The sequence below is a fragment of the Tamandua tetradactyla genome, chromosome 6, assembly GCF_023851605.1.
Source record: "Tamandua tetradactyla isolate mTamTet1 chromosome 6, mTamTet1.pri, whole genome shotgun sequence".
NCBI lineage: Eukaryota > Metazoa > Chordata > Mammalia > Pilosa > Myrmecophagidae > Tamandua > Tamandua tetradactyla.
Window position 1 is genome coordinate 119,117,013 of NC_135332.1, and position 11,521 is coordinate 119,128,533.

The window sequence follows — 11,521 nt, forward strand, 5'->3', positions numbered from 1 at the left end:
AGGTAACAACATCGTCAAGGAACCGCAGGAGGGAACTCTTCTTAACTGAGATGCCCCGCTGCTTCAAAAGGGTTTTTAAAGGGGGTAATAAAGGTGAACTTCCTGACTGCCCCATGCTTGCAGTCGGCACTGTCTTTAATCACTCGGAGAGCTCTTCCGAGTCACTGGGGCTACCTGAACGCCCACAGCCCTTAACTCTCACGTAATAAGAAGCACTCACCTTCTCGCGGTGATCAAACGCGGGAAGTCCGCTGCGAGCTCAGGATGCGCGTCCTCACCAGCTCGAGAAAAGGCAGCAGAAGGGTCCCCGTACGGGCCACCACTTGTCCGCGACTTCTCGCTCAGCGTCAAGCCCCCGGCCGGCGGGTGAGACAATGAGGAGAGACAGAGAGACGCAGACAAATCCGCGCTGGTGAGAAACACAGGTCCAAGACACGTAGCAGTTGTAAGCACAGACCTTTACTGGAGTTAAGCTTGCATTCTCTGTTACAGGTTCCGCGCGGGCGAAATATCCCGCGGGGGAGCGACCTCTATGCGGCCGTCAGGCACGGCTCCCTGTGGGTCGTCTCCGCCCACCCCGTCCGGGTAACCTCTTATATACTGTGCCCAAACCCAATAGGTTAGTGCCACGTATACAGAGGTGATTGGAAGATAGGGTTGGTGGGCGTGTGCGTCATTTGCAGAAGCAGGATGTGAGCGCCATCTTGGCTCACTCGATGGGCGGGGGGAACTCTAGAGCAGGCTGCAGCGTGTCCACTAGGCCAAACCCAGAAAGCGGCTCTCTACACTTAGAACTGTAAACTATCAACTTGTTAAATTCTCCTTTTTAAAAGCCATTCCATATCTGGCATGTTGCATTCCAGCAGCTAGCAAACTAGAACAGTTTCTCACTCAGAACACTGCATAGAAATATGTTTTGATACTTTAATCTCACATAGTTTGTTTTTAATTTCAAGCATATATATCTAGCTCTTTTCAGTTTCAGCGCTTTCTTTCCCCCGCCCCATCTATGTGTTTTGGTGACAGCAGTTACAAACAGCCTGAAAGTGTACGCATGTAAATAACATCTAGCACTAATGTACTGTGGCTACTTAATGTATTCATAACAATTGTGTAGCAGATAGATACAAATTAAAATGATTTAATTTCCTAGAAAGACATGTAAAAATCATCGTTTAAAAAAATAAAGTTTATTAGATCATAAAAAGAAAACATTGCATAGATGGCCTTAGAAAGTATTATCAGAAAAATAGTTTCCGCTTCAATCAGTTGTTCAATTCCAGGTATAGACAAGACAGAAAATTTCTCTGCTCCCAAGTCCTAGATAAATTGTGTGTTTTTGTTGTTATGAAAGGACATAAATAACATTCTAACTGTAGTAAAGTTGCTTTCTAGTATGATTTGTGATACCTGTAAGTAATTCTGTGATCTCAGACATGCTGCACAATAACTTTGAAATTTAGTTTCCTCTCTGGTAAAATAAGAAATCTATACAATAATCTCTAAGGTTCCCTTAACATTATAAATTGTGTATTTCTATGTTAAAATTAAATACATGAATACATACATAAAATGGCTATGATAATTTTTATATATTCTTATAATATTTATATAATGCATATAACAATGTGTAGTGTATAATACTTACATAAAAATAAAATAATAATGAAATGATAAATAAATACAGGCATAAATAATAAATATATAAACAAACTATTTCATTAAATCTTTGCAAAGAAGACAGGAATGAAGGGAGCAAAACTTTAGAGATCCTGTCCTGCTGTACTTACATAGCCAAGTTTGCTATTTATGAAAACTGTAGGAGGTAGGCTTTCAAATAATCATTTTACAAATGAGGATACTGTTTTGAGAGAACAATTCATTTTTCAGAGGCAGTGCAATTAGAAACTGAATTCAGAATTGAATCCAGTTAGGTCAAATAAACCATCTGGGCTGGTATGCTTGGGTGGACCCAGGAATCAACTCAGAGCAGCCTGAAATCAAACACTAGGCTTACGCCCATTATACTGTGCTTCCCTTCTATGTATTTTAAGATGAGTTACCACATGGTTTATTTAGTATTTACCACCGTGCTCATTGGAATCCAAGTTTGTAGGAATTTCTCTTCCCTATAATGTTTAGTAGTGACTCAAACTAACCTAGCAATTATGTGAAAAATATAAGCATCAGAAACCTGACATTAATGGAGGTAAATATTTTCAGATAAATTCATATTTGTCTACTGGTTTTCTTTTAGGTCAAAACTACTTTCTCATCTGTTTTATTTTCCTGGGATTGCAGTACCCTGTTTTATCGCTTATTGTACCTGTAATATTCTCCAGAAATTGACAGATGTCCAAACATTTTTGAAAAGTAATGAGAGTTCTGCAGTGGTCTACAGAGACCACAGAGCAAGAGTAGAAAAGTGCTCTGGTTTCACTGAAGACATGAACCCGTTTCTGGTATATAGCAGACACTCAAGGCCTTATTGACATTTGAAATGAATCATTATTTAAATTATCATGTAAAATTAATCCTAATTAAAAACAAATCTTTTAACACTTTCAAGATTGAATGAAAGCCTCTTCTGTCTTTCCACATGTTGGGAGATGACTTGGCTTATTTGACAACCCAGGAAGATAATACTGTTTCTGAAGTGAAAATTTAGTCACACATGAGGTGGAATTTACCATGTAAATTATGTAGGTCATGTAAACATTGTTTGTGGCTTTCAGAAAATATTGAGGACTTCACCATTTCCAATTGGAAAATAAAGCCAAGCAAATGGAAATAGGTTAGCGGATTATGAAAAACAGTGTTCCTTTCATCTGGCTTCTCTTTCTGCTTACTCATTACAGCCATTATATTTACAGAACAATTAAAGCAAGGAAAATTATCATCAGGAAACCTCCTAGACATTTCTGGAAGGGCTCATTGAATCCAGAGGATGGGATTATTACCCTCGTTAACTAACAGGCAGGACAGCCTGATGTTTATGCATAGCTTCAAAAAGAATGACTTACTTTACTGAGTAAAGATTTATTGTTATCTAGTAAAGAAATATGTCACCAGTAAGTTAACTAGACTTGTGTGTGCCTATGTAAGAACACTAAGTGTCCATGGCTTGCTCCCACTTTGTATTAGCATGCAAAATCACCGGAAGGCTTGTTAAAGCACTGATTGCTGGGCCTCATCCCTAGATATTCTGGTTCAATATGTCCGGGGCTGGGCTGGAGGAATTGTGTTCTGCTCTTCCAAAAAGCTCCCAAGACTACTGATGCTGCTTTCTGGGGATTACACTTGGCAAACCACTGTCACAAACTAACAAAAATTATTAGGAAATAAATTATCATTAAAAATAAATGCTCAGTCTTTTCTTGGACAAATACTGCTCCTTAAACATTTTCAAACTGCTACATTATTTAAGGTAAAGATTACTTATCCAGGCAGAATTTTTGAGGATTTCCTAGATCTTTGCAAAGTTATACCAGAAATTCTTAAATCCTCAAGGGATATTTAAGTGAACGAAGATAAGATTAAAGGGAAACAAGGTCTTCAAACACATGCAGTGCTATCATGTAGAAGAGGGAATAGACTGTGTTGCCCCACAAGCAGAACTTGGGTAAATAAGGAGAAATAGAGAAGAGTCTTATGTTGGTATACACAGGGTTCCTGGCCCTATTAACACAGTGTAATAAGGAGTTTTCTGACAATGGAAATATCCAGTGAGCCCCGGAATGACCACCTGGCAGGAAAATTGTAGAGGAGATTCTTATGCTAGACTATTTTACTTTCAAATTTAAGAATTTATGCCTTTTGATAATTGATACAGAATTAAACAAAATATATAATAGGGTGTTCAAAGAGACTAGAGATATAAATAAAGCATTGAAATACCTAAATTCTATTTCTAAGAAGTATTTAGACATTTGGATGCCATATGTGGTAGAGAGTAATGGCCCTTCCCCAACCTGTTTCCGCCTTTTCTTTTCTGAGAAAATAGCTCCTTGAACAGATTGTGTTTCTTAGTCCCCTGTGACCAGGTGCAGTCAAGTGTGACTGTGAGGTTCTGCCCAATGGGATAAAAATGGAAATAATGCATGCAATTTCCACTGCCCTGATTGAAAAGAATTTGCAGGGCACTGACTCTTTCTTTTTCCTTCCTAATTACTGAAGATGTTGATATTTGGTGCTTTCGTGGAATCTTTTTGTTGAAAGTGGCAAAGCTGACCACTAGACTGGATTCATGAGATTAAGTTGAGCCAGAATCCACCTATCCACCCTTCACTGCGAAATGAAAGAACTAAATCAATTGTGGATCTTCTTGTTATAGCAGCTTACCCTTCTCCTTAACTAATGCAACCAAGGTTTAAAGATGTTTTGGAATAGTTTCTAGCTTAAATACAGAAAAAAAAAATGTCTGTAGTTTGAAAGTGGCCTATTGATGTGACAACAATTTATGCAACTTTGGAAGCTGAAAGGACAGACACTACTTCTTTACATTCTATAAAGAACCTCTTGAGTAAAAGGCAATACACATCAGGGGCAGTGATGGAATAAGTTTCATTAGCTAACAAAATAGGCCAAAATTATGTCTGACTATCCCATGATAACATTATTTTTAAAAGATAAAATATCTCTAAATAAAATGTTTACAGTATAACACTATTTAAAAATTATTGCATTGTTAGATTTCTCATTCACATTATAGGTATGGTCTAGCACAAATTCTATGGCACCGAGAATATGTCTATGTTTCATCATTCTAAACAATATATGAGGTGATAAGATAATTCAGCGGAATTTGGGGCATAAAATTCACAGAAACTTAATCACCTCTCTTTTTTGTTTTATTAGTTGTACAATTAATAATTTCTAAGACTTATTTTAAGTGTCTTAAGTGCTTTGACACTAAACTGTATCTCTGTATCCTCATAATCACTAGAAAATAAGAGTTTATATATCATTTTATGTACAAGGAAACAGGCACACAGAATGATCTGTGTGAAGTCAGATGACTAGTTAGTAGCAGAGCCCTTAAGCTTGACCTTTGTGTCTGTGGACTGCTCAGTTTTGTTTAGACTCTCATTAGCCATGCCAACTTTGTTAATTTAGTTGGCTTGTATGGTGGAGTGTTGTAAGGATGGCCCTCAATGAATTGCTCCTACACTTGTGTGGCCCTCTCACCTTGGTCTGGGCTGGTGAACGTGACTTGCTTTGGCCAGTGGATGATAACAAGCAAGAGGCCAACAGGCATGTGAGAAAGCTTTCTGAACTGGGGCTTGGGCTGGCTGGCTGTTAGGAACACTGCTCCAGGCAGAAGTCTGGGCTAGCCACCTGGAGGAGAAGACCACACAGAGCTGAGGCCCCGAGCTGATAAAGCGGCTGACTGCAGCTACACGAGTGACCCCAGGCAAGACCAGGTGGTAAACTGCCAAGCTGGGGCTGCCCCAAATGGGAAGCAAATAAATGATTGCTCTTGTAAGCCAGTAAGTTTCGGGGTGATTTCTTTTGCAGCACTGCATAACTGATGGAACAATTTAAAGCAAGCTCCTCTAAATACAAATAGTATTATCTGAGCTGTTGAGAATCTGGCACACTTCTTTCCATGAGAGTTACTTAGGTCCAAAATATATTTGCATGTACAAGTGTGGTCTGTTTTCAAAATGCATTTCTATAGTCTGGTTAGTTGTCCACATCTTTAGGTTTATGGTCATCTATAAATGAAAGTTTGATCTCATTCTTTTTAGCTCTCTCAGGTTTCCTCCAAGAGTTCAGTATACTGAGCATATTTTGAATTTCCTTATTTCTTTAAAATCTTGTTTCATTTGAAATCTTACAGGAAAGTAGGTGTGAATTTAGTAACCAAAGAATTAATGCAGGGCCTAAAATTGCTTACTTAACTTATTGACCAGTATATTCTTAATATGTGAATTTTCTGCATGTATACTTTATTTCATAAAAAGTGGGAAAAAAAAAAAGCTTACCTAGAGGGTAGCCAGAAAAACTAGAGAATTTAGCCCAGTATTTGCTAAACCTGTGTTTGGGCACCTTTTTAAGAGAGATGTGTCAAGGTTTTAGCATGAGAGTTTTGTTGTTTTGTTTTTCCAACCTGGGGAAGAGGAGGTGACCAAACTGGCTTTTGACTTTTATGGACAGAGAGTAAAGAACATGCGCCTATTCTGTGGCCATCAATTCTCCTGACAGCAGGAGCTGTCACAAGTTGTATAATGGAAATTTTGTAGGTGGAGCCAAATATCTGTGTCCACCCCTACCATGCTGTCTTCGGCACACGTATCACAGGATCCTGATTATTGCACTGAATCCTAAAATATAAGTGGAGCTGTGGGAGATTGTGTGTTGAACAGTTTAAAGGGCACCATGGCTTTAATTTAATATTTTCTTTTCAAAGAAAATTACATACTGCGTAACTGTGATGAGAAGCTTTAGTAGGGGTAGAGAATTTGCTTTGGGAATCTAGTTCCTGATAACTCTTACTTGGAACACCCTCCTAGGCCAGTGTACATATAGTAACGCTGGCACAGAGAGTTGGATAGTTTATTTTCTTTTAAAATCAAAGAAGATTGCTGTCCACCCATGTTCAGACTTTGTCGTGGCACATATGTCCTATTAATATTTCAGTCTTTTTGAAGAGTGTAGTCACAATTGGCATGTCATTTGATAAATTTATAAATGCAACAAAGAATTAATAAGTAAAATGTACCTTAACCAAATTCCTTCTTTCTTTTTGATTTACTTTCTCTGTAATATTCTCTATATCAATGCGTGTGGCTAAAGGAACCAGTGGCTTAAATGCAGACCATGTTATTTTGAGGCAAACCTTCTGAAATGTAATAGGAATTTGAATAGTGTGATCTACAAACAGATTGCAATACTCTTTTGCATATATTACAACATGCTTTTAAGATGTGTGTTATTGCAATTACGTTGCTATAGATGAGGGCACAAATTCAGAGAGTTAAATAATTTGTGCAAATTTGCACAGCTTGTAAATAGAAACAGTGGTTCCCAAATCTAGGCTTTATCATGCAAGGTTGCATGGCTGTTTGTTTCCTTTACACTATCTTTCTGAGGTGGAAGCCGTGCTATGCTGCTCAGATCCAGTACTCTCTCCTCCCAGGACTAAATCACTCATTTCCCAAGCTGCAGTAAGTTGGTGGGTGACAGTTCTCAAAGGAGACCCTCTTTTAGACTTGCCCTTGGCTGAAGAAAATGCCCTACCCTGAGATCACACCCCTTTGGAGGGCTTCAGCCCATGTGCAAAAATGGTTGAAGTGAGGATATGAGAACCTGGCCACCTACCCCCACCTGGAACAACTCTAAAGGACATCCCAACTCTAGAGCATCCCCAGAGTGATAGGCTGGCTTACTTGTTACAGCTGCAACACATTTCAATTGCCCAATCCAGAGCATGGGATTGAAAGCGGTCATTTTGGTTCATTTTATGGCTGCTGGAATTTCTTTCAAGACAGTTCCTAGTGGATATGACTTTTGACTCAGGAGGCTCTTTACAGAATGTAAAAAGGTAATGTCTTTTCAATTTCAAGGATTCTACAAATAATTGTTCCATCATTAGACCAGAAAACAGAGATGTACTTTGTATGGCACTTTTGGGGTCCTCATACTGATTGGCTCCTGCTGAGTTTGGGGGAGATCACCAGCATTAACTCCTCCTTTGGGCTATCATGTTTTCAAGGGGTTAGAAAATTGTGCCATTTGTTTCTTGTTTGCCTCTGTAACACACTAATAAAATACAGGCAAATTACCGAATACCAACTGAGTACTTGTCTTAGCTTGAGAAAGCCATGGATCTCTTTTAGCCTTCATAGACTTATCTATGAAACTCATTTGCAAAGTGATTTATGTCCTATTCAGTGGTAAGAATTTGCTACTAAAATACAGGATTATAATTATTTGCTTGCTTTTAGATATGCTGAGACACTATTTAGCTCAGAGCAGTACATTATGTTTAAGGCTTTCCAATATGAAATATGAAACTGAAGGAAAAAGAAAAACTTCTTTTGCTGTAACTCCAAACCACAGAAGAATGGATCAATGAATGGATGGTTGTGCTTCTTGTCAGGGACAGATACTTCTTTAATCCATGCTAATGTAGCTATTATGGGGTCTATGCCCTGAGTTCCTTAGGCTCAGGGAAACACAGATTTTGGCAGTGCCCTACAGGGCCAAGACTGTTTGCCTTTCATCCTAGGTTTGGAAGGGGAGTGCGGTGGACAAGAGACTAAAATAGAATATGCATAGCCTTGAAATTGTCTGGGAAGGGACTTCAAAGGCACTGATTTGCCAGGGAAGTATTACTAATCAATGCAACTATAATAGAAAAGTTAGCTCAGGACATGGTAGGGACAGGATGCAAAGCTAAAGAATATCTGGGCCTGCATTTAGGAAGTATATTTAGCAAAAAGTAATGAACTGTTATTGTTATTATTATTAATTATGGGTTAGAGTGCTTGAACTTAAAATGCTATACTGTAGTCGAAGAGGAAGGTGCTCAAATAAGGAACAGTATGACTTTTGACCACATTGCAGGGTAGGAAGCAGCATTGGGGGCTTTATAATTTGCTGTTTCATTTCTGTGTTTGGCTTCTGTTGCAACCAGCTGACCTAATGTGTCCTTTGGTGTTTTGAGCCAAAAAAAGGAATGAAGTTCATTTAGGCTTCGCTACAGATAAGGTGAACATTTTGAATTTGGTTCATTGCAAGAGAAATGTGTGATTTGTATTTCTTCTTATAATAGTGGTGATATATTAGCTGAGTTGGTCTCCTTTACAACTAGAGCATTTATTTGTGAAGTAGTTTCCTGGGTTTAAGAAAGGCAGTATCTATCAATGGAAAAGAATTGTCATAGATCTTCTTTGGAATAATTTCCAAAGCATCTTCTTTCAAGATAACTGTTAATAAAATGACTTGTTTAATAAGAAAATACTTGTTGACAAGTAATAGGACTTGTTGAAGTTTGATGGAAAGATTAAGTTTCTCCCTCTTGAGTTTATCTTGACCTACTTATATAGTAATTTATTACTTGAATTTAGAAATGTTGCTATACAATTAAAAAAAAGAGAAAAACCCTGTACTTTTTTTTTTTTTAACATCGGCAGGCACTGGGAATTGAACCCGGGTGCTCTGGCATGGCAGGCAAGTGTTCTTGCCTGCTGAGCCACCGTGGCCCACCCAAAAATCCTGTACTTCTTTCATCCTTAGAGTGCTCTCTCCTTTAATGATTTTTTTCTATTGATATGTAAATCATAACAAATAAATCTATATGTATATAAGTGTTCAACACAATTATTTTTATATATTAATCATATTTTGTAAAGAATGTCCAAATTGAGGTATGGAATAATCAGTAACCTGGGGTGTGAGGGTAGTTCAGAGGTAGAATTCTTGCCTGCAATGCAGGAGACCTGGGTTCGATTCCTGGTTCATGCACTTCCCCAAAACAAACAAACAAATAACAAACTAACATAAATTCAGCAAATGATACTGCAATAACGGGATACTCACATGAAAAAGAATTGAAATGTGACCCCCACCATATAGCATACAAAAAAAAAGAACATTATTAGCAACCAGGTTTCCTGTTATGACTTCCATCATACAAATTGATTTTGCCTGTTTTTGAAGTGCAAATAACTGTAGTCATTTAGCATGTATTTTTGTTTAGCTTCTTTCACTCAGTAGTACATTGATAAGATTTATCCATGTTTCTGTAGGTACGAATAGATTATACATTTTCATTATCATGCAATATTCCTTTGCATCAATACTTTAAATTTTTATCCATTCCATTGTTAATGTATCTTGGGTTGTATTCCTTTTTTCACTATTACAAATAACATCGCTGTCAACTTGTTTGTACATGTCTTTCAGGGTATATATGTACACATTCCAATACCTAGGGGTGTAAATTGCTGGATCACTAAGTGCTTGTATGTTTAGCTTTAGGAGATATTGCCATACAAACACTCCAAAGAGATTGCACCAAATTATACTCTCACTGATAATGCCTCACCCCTGAACTTCCGGTGGGTATATAGTGTGGTCATATTGTGGTTTTAATTTGTTTTTTACCTGATGGCTAATAGTGTTAAGCCCTTTTTTTTTCCTACAGTTTTTTATTGTGAAATATACACATACACACAAGCAATGATTTTCAAAATACATTGTGTGGGGGGGATGCATGGGCGAGAAATCGAACCCAGGTGTGCCAGTTTGAAAGGTTTTATGTACCCTAGCAAAGCCACGTTTTAATCCTAATCAGTCTTGTGGGAGCAACTGTTTTGTCTAATATCTATTCAGTACTATAGGTTGGAAACTTGATTAGGTTATCTCCACGGAGATGTGACTCAACCAATTGTAGGTATTAAACTTGATTAGATGGAGACGGTCTCCACCCATTCTATGAGTCCTGATTAGTTTACAAGGATCCTATAAAAGAGGACACATTTTTTGGAGAGAATGCCTTTTGAGAATGATGAGAAAGCCACAGCAGAGCCGAGCAGAGCCATGATGCTGAGAGAACCACAGAGTTCACTAGCCAGCATCCTTTGGAAATTCTGAGAGAGCAGAGAAGGAAGACAGAATGGTGCAGAACCATGAAGTGGAGAGTCCTCCAGTCAGCAACCTTTGGAGATAAAGAAGGAAAACGACTCCTGGGGAGCTTCATGAAACAAGAAACTGGAAGAGAAAACTAGAGACTTTGCCGTGTGCCCTTCCAACTGAGGAAAGAAACCCTGAATGTCACTGATCTTCTTAAACTAAGGTATCTTTCCCTGGATGCCTTAGATTGGACATTTCTATAGACTTGTTTTAACTGGGACATTTTTCAGCCTTAGAACTATAAACTAGCAACTTATTAAATTTCCCTTTTTAAAAGCCATTCCATTTCTGGTATATTGCATTCCAGCAGCTAGTAAACCTGAACACCGGGTTTCTTGCATTACAGGTGAGCATTCTATCAAAGTACATTTTAACAAGTAGTTATAGGACAGATTTCAATGTTTGGTGTAGGTTACCTTTCCAAAATTTCAAGTTTTTCCTTCTGACTGCTCCAAAATACTGGACACTAAAAGAAATGTCAATGCAGTCATTTAACAGTCATACTCATGTGCTAAATCCTATCATTCTCTGTTACAGCTCCTCCATCTCCTTTGAACCTTCTCTCAATATACAAGGGTCTTTGGGCTATGCCCACTCTAATTTTTCATGTTGTAAAGGGATGTCAACAATATAAAATAAGGAGGTGGAATTAGTTGATGTTCTTAGTGAGGCTGACACCTCTGGATTTCAGGACTTATCTGGCCTAGGAACCCTGTGGAGGTTTTGGGTTTCTGGAAAGTAGACGTAATGCGTAAAACTTTTATAGAATATCAGATAGGGTCCTACATGTTCTTTAGCATTGACAGGAATGGTTTTGGTTGGGGGTTAGCAAACCATGATAATTAGTAATAACATTGTTGATTTATTTTTATCCTTATCT